Source organism: Dipodomys spectabilis, unplaced genomic scaffold (genome assembly GCF_019054845.1).
Source record: "Dipodomys spectabilis isolate Male_0828 unplaced genomic scaffold, ASM1905484v1 ptg000022l, whole genome shotgun sequence".
NCBI lineage: Eukaryota > Metazoa > Chordata > Mammalia > Rodentia > Heteromyidae > Dipodomys > Dipodomys spectabilis.
In genome coordinates this window covers 294,093-302,921 of record NW_024870699.1, presented here as the reverse complement: position 1 = coordinate 302,921, position 8,829 = coordinate 294,093, and positions in this window count along the sequence as shown.

Sequence of the window (8,829 nt, the reverse complement as noted above, 5' to 3'; positions counted from 1 at the left end):
TAAAAGTTTAACCCCTTTTTCTGAAAAACTCTCCTGTTATAAAATCAAAATGTATCAAATAAAGGTGAAGTGAACTTAAAAAAAATTAAAAATTCTAATGAATCTCCCCTGGTTGGAATGTGTGGCATTTTTTTGTCTGCAAGGCGTGGGATTTGAACTTGGGTTCTGGGTAACTCTGTTGCACTGTCAGGGAAAGGGAAGCTCATCTTGCTTGAAGACTAGAAAGTCAGGCTTGTTCCCTAGGCCTGAATTCCAGCCTAAGCCCTGGAAAGCGTACTCTTTATATACATTTTAAAGACAGGATGTTCAGTCTATATTATGTTTGGTGTGGTTATTCGTTTTATTTTTTGTTTTATTCATTCATTTGTTTATTTTATTGACTGTGATGACACCTAACTATGTATTACATTGTTTACATCCTATCACACAGTATCAAGATTTGTAGATGTATTCTCCATCATGCCTGACACCCAGGACCCTCCCAGAAAAGGAAAACAGGTGTTACACTTGGCTTCTACTCCAAGATTAAATTTTTGGCAGTGCCAGGATCTGAACCCAGGGCCTAGCAGCCCCAATTCATGAATGGGTGAGTGTGAGCACGACAGCCTCTAGCCAATGCAGCTGTCAGGTTGTCCCAGGTGCTGAAATCGTGCCCCAGCTTTGGTTAAAACAGAGATACAAGGATAGGAAGACGGTGGTATACAAATAAATATATATTGGTAGAAAGTGCCATAGGCACCTATCTATGATTGAATGACATATAATGTGTTCCTACCAACTCTTAGGTATTTATTATACACAATTAAAGGAGTAGTATTATTTTCATGCTTAATGAACTATTAATTAAGATCAATCAGCATCCTAGGAATATTGCATCGAATTTTAAACTCAACCGAATTACAAACTTCTCTTTCAATTGGTATTCTTATGCATAGTAATGAGTCTTGTGATCTCCTGCCATTGGTAGGTGTCAGGATTGGAATTTGAGCCCAGGGCCTATGCTGACAGGTTGGCCTAAGGCTTCCCTGATAGCCTAACAGCATTCAGCGATGGCAGGTCAGGTTCACTTTGCAGTCGTGTCATTCAGACCAGGATGGTCACCGTGCAAAGAAAAAAACGTAAAACTCCCAGCCTTCTGCACCTCCCCACTTTTTATGTTATCCCAATTTTGTTCTTCTTGCAAGCCCACTGTGCTAGGATTCCAGGATTTGGTATGGGTCCCGAAGCTGCACCCAACCTAGGGTGATCGAAGCTGAGGAAGAGTTGCCACTATCTGAGTTCAAGCCCCATGATCGGCCATAAAAAAAGAAGGAAAAAAAGAAAAAAATTAATTAATTACTTCACTAAATTAAAAAAATAAAGCTCACTGGTTTGGAATTTCTGTCAGTTTTCTTTCGTAGCCTGGGATTTGAACTCAGGATCGTGTTAAATCTGTAGAAATGTCAGGAAAAGTGCAGATTTGCCACTATTTGAGTTCAAAGAAAAAAATAAAATATTAAGTCACTGAGCTCGACAGGGGGCGTAGATGTGGAGATGGAAAGGAAGGGATGGTAGGGGGAAAGCAAAGGTGGCTGCAACAATGCTCAATAGGAAATATATTCATGAACATGCTCATGTAACTGTGACATTTTTACAATAAAAAAACATACAAATAAAGAAAGAATGTAGTTTTCAGAGAAGCACTTTCGGGGTAAGGGAAGGATATCTGAACAGATGTACAAAATTCTACACCGCTTTTTTTTAATGTTCAGCATGGAACTGAATAAACATAACTGCTTCCATTAAAAAAATTAAGTCACTGTCCTGGAAATGGGGCCAATAATTCTACCATTGGTGGGATTTGATCTCTGTCCAGGTAACTCTTTTGTACCATGGGTGAAGGCGAAGCTCACTGTCCTTGAGGAAAAGAAATTCAAGCTAGAGTTCCCATAGCCTGAATGAAGGCTCTGCAATGGAAAAGATATTTCAATGTATGTGGAATATATGATATGTACTTACATATGTGTGTTTATTACATATTATGATTTTATTATTGATTTTGTAATTATTTTGTTTTTATTTGAATCTTTCATTATTTATTTTATTTAGTATTATCATACACACAATATTTATTATATTTTGCACAGCTATTATAAAATTATACACAATAATTTAGGACATTGGCTCATTTTTCATTAAAACTTTTTAAGTGTTGAAACCTGATACATAATTAAACGGAAGCATTTGTCACAATCTTCACATGTTTAGAGTCTCTCCCAAGTATAAGCTTTGTCTTATTTATGTTTGGACACACTTCTATAGGGATTTCTTTAGATGATTTATACTCAGAAGCCTTTTCATGAGGACAAGCAAGTTGTGGGATAAAATTGTAAGGGTGTGGCTAGAAATGTGGGTAAAGTGCGTGCTCAACATGCATGAATTAGAGAGTTTGAATACACACTGCCCCATGCTCAGAAAAAGCCAGAAACAGTGGAGTGGCTCTAATGGTAGAGTGATAGCTTTGAGAAAAAGAAACCCCAGGATTGTCAAAAACATTAGGTCAGATGCCTGTGGCTCACCACTGGAACACTGGCTTCTCAGGAGGCTGAGATCTAAAGACCACAGTTTAAAGACAGCGTAGGCAAGGAAAGCCTGTTAGACTCTTATCTGCAATGTACCATAAAAAAACCCATGTGGCACTGTGGCTCAAGTGGTAGAGTGTTAGCCTTGAGCTGAATTGATTAGGGACAGTGCCCAGGCTTGATACAAGACACACAACTGGAAAAAGTGAAGGTTAATCAAAGTACTTTTCCTATTTGCTAATTAAGAGAACATTCTCTGTAAAATGAATGCTGATGTACACCAAAATTGGAATCAGAGCTTAAGGTTCAAGTGTAGTACCTCCATATGCTCAGCCTCTCAGACTCTAGCATTATAATCTTGTGTCCTACTGGGATCTGAAAAGTCCAATGTTGAAAGGCTTAATATGCTCCCCAAGCCCTTTGTGATAAGCAGTTGATTTATATTGTCAATGTCATAGTACTGAACCGAGCAGAGCACGTAGCTCACGCCCATCACCGTAGCTCAGGAGGCTGATGTCTCAGGATCATAGGGTGAAGCCAGCCAGGGCAGGAAAATCTGACACTCTGACTTCCACTTGTGAAAGGTTAGATGTTCAATAGCATGTTGTGTTTCCCTTGGTAATGAGAAGTTATTTGCACTCTAAATGTTCTTAGAGTTCTAGAGCTATAGAAGAAGGAAAGAAACATCATTGACCCATCCTGAGTTCAAATGAAGATCTCAGTATTCAAGCCCTAGCCCTGTTAGCAGGAAGAATTCAAGTGTAACACTGTATTTGAAAGACAGAAAACAGTGCCAAAAGCCAGTCTAGGTGAAGAGACCAAGGCCTGAAATATTAGGAGGCAGAATGTACACACTCAACAGGAAAGTGAGCTGCAAAATCACTTCATTCACTCCAGGCACAACCAGCAATGGGGGGAAACCTGAAATATTTGTTAGGGTTACATCAGAGTCAGGCTTTTCTCAGCCTCTTCAAACAATGAATAATTAACCTTCCTCCCTCAGGTGAAGGGAGCCTAAGGCTATCTTTAGATTATCAACAGATAGCCAGTTTAGTCTGGGAGAGGTGAGGAACAGAGTAGAAAAACCCTTCTCTCTGATCTTAGGGAGTCGGTTTTTGACTCTCCATCTGTCAGATTTGAAGGCCATTCTTCTACTTCTGCCATTCCATTCTCCTTCCTTCATTCTGCACATCATTAATGCAAATCTCCAGTCCAAGGGTAGGCAGGGCCCTTTCCCTTGTGTCTCGAAGCAGCTGAGTTAGAACCTGGCTCTGCCCTCTTGGCTCTGGTGTCTTCGGCTGCCGGAGAAGTGGGACAGAGACAGTCTTTCTGCTCGGTTGCTGTGTGAAGGGATGCTGGTGTCCTGGCACACTGCAGAAGGCCTGATGACTGGGAATTTTTCCGTTCTTTCCTCTTGTCCTCCTACCTACCTACCTTCCTACCTACTTACCTACTTACCTACCTACCTACCTACCTATCTTTTTGACATTTCTTGGGCTGAACTGAAGGCCTGGGCACTGTCTCTAGCACTCTGCGACTTGAGCCACAGCACCAATTCTGGCTTTTTCTGTGTTTGTACTACTGAGGAATCAAACCCAGGTTTCTTGCATGCTAGGCAAGCACTCTCTCACTAATTCACATTCCCAGCCCTCTCATCTTTTTCTTAATGGTTGTTTTGACATAAGTATGCTACCATTTTGCATCCCTAAGTGTAATTTTTTGAATACCAGTTATTTCTATGAACCCCGATCTTCTCTTCCCCTGCCTGATTTGTGACTGTTTCTGCATTGGCCTCATAATAAAACATAAATAAAGGCTGCTGAGAGCTTAAGTGTGCATCATAAAAGGACACAGTCCTGGAACCCTGGAAGAGAAAAGTGATGGGGCTGAAATGAAGAGAATGATGCAGTATGCACAACTAGCGTATCTGAAAAATAAGTCAGTAAATAAAAGCAGAAGCATTACATACAACCTGTTTGCACTCAGGAAGATAATATACACACATAAGTAAATCGGGCACTGATACATAAACTTGGCATTCTCTTTTTGAAATTTTTTAGTGGCCATCCCACGGCTTAAACTCAGGGTGCGATGCATTCCTCAGCTGCTTTGCTCAAGGCTGAGGCTCTACCACTGCCACAGCTCTACTTCCAATCATTTGGTCGTTAACTGGACATAAGTGCCTCCCAGGCTTTCCTGCATGGTCTGGCCTGTATCTCCTGCTTGGCTTTCTTTCTCAAAGCTGGAGCTCTACCCTCTAGGCCACTGTCCACTTCTGGTTTCTGGAGGTTTATTGGAGACAAGAGTCTCCCAGAATTTCCTGCTAGGGTTGGCTTTGAATGGTGATCTCCTAAGGAGGTTTCAAGCGGCTTTACTCAGGGATTCACCTAGGAGACCCTCCACACAAATCCTTAGTCTAAATCTCGAGAGGGACTAGAGAAAAACGGAAACAGGAAGATGTTTTTAGTGTGCTCTGCATATTTAAGGTTGGAGATAAAAACACTCAAAATGATTAGGTAATTTTCTAGCCAAAAGGAGCAATGCAGACAGTATGAGGATCATTCCAGCTTTCAGTCCTCTCATCATGAGACAGTAAATTTGCTGCAGCTCACTGCTAAGTGACAGAACTAGCATGTCCTATGGACATTTGCTCCTAAATCCTGTGACACTCATTTCTCACTTTTGGCTTCAAACCTGTGACCAGAGGGGAAGATGAGGAGAGAAAATCCTTTTCAGAGAAAGCAGCTATAAAGAACATTGGGTGGTTTACTTATAAATTCAAACCATTGGAATGACCCTATTAAGAAGTCAAATTGTCCAGATTAAAAAATGAAGAAGAAAAGAAAGAAGGTGCCAGTGGCTGCTGACTGTAATCCCAACTCCTCAGGAGGGTGAGATGTACAGAATCTGAGTTTGAATCCAGCCAGTGTAAGAAAGTCCTTGAAACTGTTATTTCTAAGAGATCACAGAAAAATCCAGAGGTTAGACTCTGACTCAAGTTTAATGTTCTACCTTTGAGCAAAAGGAGCTCTAGGACAAGGTCCAGGCTCATTGTTCAACCCGTAGACCTGCCCCCTCAAAGGAGCCTGTACCCCCATGTATTTGTGTGTGTATGTATGTATTTCTATAGGTGAAGCTTCAGAGTAGCTATGATGAATGGCATCAAGCTAGGAAATTGGTATTCAAGACAATGAGTTCATAACACAAGGACTGCTTTTATGACATTGCATGTTCCAGGGCTCCCCTCACTACTCCCAATATAGCCTGAGGGTTTCTTTGCATCCAAGTCTTGCTGGAAGAAATCTCTCTCATTGTCTGGACAGGCAGACAAAAGGCCTCACTCCAGTGCTCTGTTTTGACAGGAAGCCTTCATTTGTGCCACTTCCCATGGCATGCCTTTGTGAGACTATATTCCAGCGTTAAGATACAGTGTTCAATATAATGCTGGAGTCCTTCTCTCAGACAACTAGGGCACTGAACCTAATTAAATGTTTCATTGCCAGTGATGACTGGCCTATGGTGCCTCTCCTAGGTTTCTGAAAGCTTGGGAAATCCAAGCAAATAAGTGATATCACAAAGCTTCCTGTCACCTAGGGCTGGTGAAGCTCATCAAGTTTTGAAACCTTTGAGGTCTCCTAGTTGGGCCCTGGGTGGCTAGGTTTTGGGGTTGAACACAAGGCTTGGGTGCTGACAATGATCTCAGCGCAAAAGTATAGTGCTTTACCATTTTGTGTCACAGCTTCACTTCTGCTTTCTATGTGTGCATGTGTGTGTGCGTGCGTCTCTGTGTGTGTGTGTTTGTATGTGTGTGTGTGCATACACTAATCCTGGAGCTTGAACTCAAGACATGAGCACTGTACCTAGTTTCTCTTGTACAAGGATTCTCCACTCCTACTTGAAATACAGAGCCACTTCAAGTTTTTTCCTAGTGATGTGGTCCTGAGAAATCAAGCCTAGGGTTTCATATATGCAAAGCACTCTACCCCTAATACACATTACCAGCCCTCTACTTCAGCTTTGTTAGTTTGTTTCTGTCTTTTTTGTTGTTTTCATTTGTAGGAGTTGAAATCTGGGCCTGGGTGCTGTCACTGAGCAATTCAGCTCAAATCTTGTGCTCTACCACTTGAGCCACAGCGCCACTTCAGGTTTTCTGGTGGTTCGTTGGAGCTAAGTGTCTCGAGGACTTTCCTGCCCAGGCTAGCTTTGAACCATGATCCTCAGATCTTATCCTCCTGAGTAGCAAGGATGACCAGCATGAGCCACAAACACCCAGATTCCACTTCAGTTTCTTAGTGGTGAATTCGTGATAATAGTTTCATGGGACCTTTTGTGTCTGGGATAGTTGGGAACCCAGATTCTCAGATCTCAGCTTCCTGAGAAGGCAAGATGACAGATCAGCTACTCACCCCTGGGCCATGGCCTCTACTGCAAAGGGGATCCATGGTTCCCCATGGTGGGGTGCTAGCCAAAAGCCCAAGAGATAAGGGTCAGCACCTAGGCCCCGAGTTCAAGGTTCATGACTGAGAAAAAAGAAAACAATTGTCTGCAGGAGACAACTCACTAGTCTTCAGTAATACATAATTTTGTCTCTGACATGGGGACATATCTGAGCCTCAATATTCTTGTCTTCATAATCATCTCAGTTGTGGAGCCCTTACAAAGACAAGATGTAAGAATGCACCCTGCTAAGGACACAGCACATGGCACTCTTTGCAGGACTCAGCACACAGCATGCTGTGAAAGACTCAGCACCCAGCACCCAATGCAGGACTTAGTACCCTGCACCCTGTGAAGGACTCAGAACAGAGCACCCTATGGAGGACTCAGCACATAGCTCTATTCCACAAGCTGTCATTAGAATTAGGGTGCTTTCATCAGTACCACCATTCCTTGAGGAAAATTTCAACAACCACACAAGTTCACACCTAATGGATTAGTGGGGTGTTTTTTTCTTGGGGGAGGTAACCCAGGGTTACCTTGGCAGAGATGCCAAGACCTGAGTTCAAGCCCCATGCTTGGCCAAAAAAAAAATAAGGCCCTGGCTTGTACCATTTTTCTTGCAGGCCTGGGATTTGAACTCAGAGTCTAGATGACTCTGTGGCACTGTGGGTGAAGGGAAAATGCTCACCGCCCTTGAAGACAAGAAATTCAGACCATTTCCCAGGGTCTGAATTGAAACCCCAGCACTGGAAAAAATAATATTCATATATGAGATCTGTTTACATACATGGGTTTAGTGAGTTTGACGTTTATTACCCTTATTCATTTAGTATGATTATACAAATAACAATTCATTTATTACGTCCTATCACACAGGATATAGTTACATATGAATTTTACATCATATTGAGACCCGGGACTTTTTTTCAGGAAAAAATGTGTCAAAAGTGGCTTCTTACTCCATGAATAAATTTTTGGCAATGCTGGGATTTCAACTCATGGCCTAGAATGCCCAATCCATAAATTGGGTCACTGTCTTAGCACACCAGCTTCTGGGAAACTGAGCATGATCAAGCCACAGTAGTGCCCAATATGTGTATTCATAGATGTGTAGATTTCTATATATATATATATATATATATATGGAGAGAGAGAATGTGAGGACATCTTTAAATTTCATATATATATATATATATAGTTACCAATTATTAGTTATTAAGTTATGTCTCCATTTAATGAAGTACCATGGTTGAATACTTATAAAAATATTAATTAAAAATTAGTTAATATCCTTTCATTAGGAAAATCATAAACTGGTGCTAGAATGGAAGATATAAATCCAATAATTTTTGTGTGGCATTCTAAAATAGAATCATGAATTAACTGCAAATTTAATTATTACTTTGATAACATTGCATTAGCATTCACATACATAGGAATGAGTTTGTCAGGATCTCCCTCAATTTGTGGGTGGCAGGCCTGGCATTCTAACTCCAAGCCAGGGGAGTTTATTTCGAATGCAAACCATTGGAATGTCATTTTGAAGATTTCAGGTTGTCACGATTAAAAAAAAGAACAAGAAGAAAAGAAAGCCAGGTGTCAGTGGCTCCTGTCTGTAATCATAGCTCCTTAGGAGGCTGAGATGTAGAGAATGATGGGGCCCAGGGGGAAGATTAGCTTTCCTTTTCACCATGCACCCCAGCCATTTCCTGTGCCTGAATCCTATTTTTCACAGCTCCTGACTCCCAGGCCTCCTTTGCATGGAGGAGTCAGTGCAAATGCAGGGAAGATTTCTTGCTTAAGAAAAGCTTCTACCAGGGGCTGGGAA